This window comes from Arachis duranensis, unplaced genomic scaffold (assembly GCF_000817695.3).
Source record: "Arachis duranensis cultivar V14167 unplaced genomic scaffold, aradu.V14167.gnm2.J7QH unplaced_Scaffold_19261, whole genome shotgun sequence".
Taxonomy (NCBI): domain Eukaryota; kingdom Viridiplantae; phylum Streptophyta; class Magnoliopsida; order Fabales; family Fabaceae; genus Arachis; species Arachis duranensis.
The window spans coordinates 34269-36071 of NW_026264497.1; the positions used below are offsets into that span (position 1 = coordinate 34269).

Genomic DNA, 1803 nt, shown 5'->3' on the forward strand with positions numbered 1-1803 from the left:
CCGCACACCACTCATCCGCTACCACGGTCCGCAAACCCAGCACGCCCGGACGAACAGCCCCCCGCACGCCTTGGAGCGTGCAGGCAAGCAGAAGCATACGGGAGTGCCGAGCCAACTCCGCTGGGCAGGGTTCCGGGGAAGCGACGAAGAACATTCAAGGGACAGCCCGAGGCGTGAGGTGCTTCGGGCGATAATCGAACAGCCGCACCGTCTAGATTAAGCAACCCGCACAGCAAAACCAACACCGCGTCGGGCACCGTCTTGCGTCGACCATAGACGTAAGGCGAGGACACCGCGGGTGCACAAGGCACAACTAGACCACGCCATGCTCACTAGGTGGTGCCCAGATGGGGCGTGCATGGACGTGTTTCCCTTCTTGGTCCTTTGGTGATCGTGGTGTGCAGCAGCCTGACGCCCGTGCTCGACCTTGGACCCGGGGCGGGGGACCCCGACGGCACACCACAACCACAACGGGCTTGCTAGTGTGCCTAGGCAACGTGCATCTTGCTGGCATTGCGCCCAGCAAGCCTTTCGGCATCTCACCTTGCTCGCATTGCGCCAAGCAAGCCTTTTGGGCAACTCGTGTTTCAGCGCGGCCGTTTGGTGCACGAGGCAAGGAGCCAGACACACTAACGACCCGCACACCACTCATCCGCCACCACGGTCCGCAAACCCAGCAGGCTCGGACGAACAGCCCCCCGCACGCCTTGGAGCACGCAGGCAAGCGGAAGCATACGGGAGTGCCGAGCCAACTCCGCTGGGCAGGGTTTGGGGGAAGCGACAAAGAACATTCAAGGGACAGCCCGAGGCGTGAGGTGTTTCGGGCGATAATCGAACAGCCGCACCGTCTAAGATTAAGCAACCCGCACAGCAAAACCAACACCGCGTCGGGCACCGTCTTGCGTCCACCATAGACGTAAGGCGAGCACGCCGCGGGTGCACAAGGCACAACTCGACCACGCCATGCTCCCTAGGTGGTGCCCAGATGGGGCGTGCATGGACGTGTTTCCCTTCTTGGTCCTTTGGTGATCGGGGTGTGCGGCAGCCCGACGCCCGTGCTCGACCTTGGACCCGGGGCGGGGGACCCCGACGGCACACCACAACCACAACGGGCTTGCTAGTGTGCCTAGGCAACGTGCATCTTGCGGGCATTGTGCCCAGCAAGCCTTTCGGCGTCTCACCTTGCTCGCATTGCGCCAAGCAAGCCTTTTGGGCAACTCGAGTTTCAGCACGGCCGTTAGGTGCGCGAGGCAAGGAGCCAGACACACTAACGACCCGCACACCACGCATCCGCCACCACGGTCCGCAAGCCCAGCACGCCCGGACGAACAGCCCCCCGCACGCCTTGGAGAGTGCCGGCAAGCGGAAGCATACGGGAGGGCCGAGCCAACTCCGCTGGGCAGGGTTCGAGGGAAGCGACGAAGAACATTCAAGGGACAGCCCGAAGCGTGAGGTGCTTCGGGCGATAATCGAACAGCCGCACCGTCTAAGATTAAGCAACCCGCACAGCAAAACCAACACCGCGTCGGGCACCGTCTTGCGTCCACCATAGACGTAAGGAGAGCACGCCGCGGGTGCACAAGGCACAACTCGACCACGCCATGCTCCCTAGGTGGTGCCCAGATGGGGCGTGCATGGACGAGTTTCCCTTCTTGGTCCTTTGGTGATCGGGGTGTGCGGCAGCCCGACGCCCGTGCTCGACCTTGAACCCGGGGCGGGGGACCCCGACGGCACACCACAACCACAACGGGCTTGCTACTGTGCCTAGGCAACGTGCATCTTGCTGGCATTGCGCCCAGCAAG

General features: G+C 63.2%; 1 protein-coding gene and 1 long non-coding RNA gene across 2 annotated transcripts in view; both read right to left on the bottom strand.

Moving 5' to 3' along the window:
* LOC110277220 (uncharacterized) overlaps nt 1–1803 on the bottom strand; it is a gene marked incomplete in the record, with an annotated part of 51154 nt that overhangs the window by 12917 nt on the left and 36434 nt on the right.
* Nucleotides 877–1803, bottom strand: part of LOC127744010 (uncharacterized) — a 37261-nt gene continuing 36334 nt past the window's right edge. The window contains exon 2 of the long non-coding RNA XR_008005225.1: nt 877–1181. This is a non-coding gene — a long non-coding RNA (uncharacterized LOC127744010). The remainder of the gene's footprint in view (nt 1182–1803) is intronic.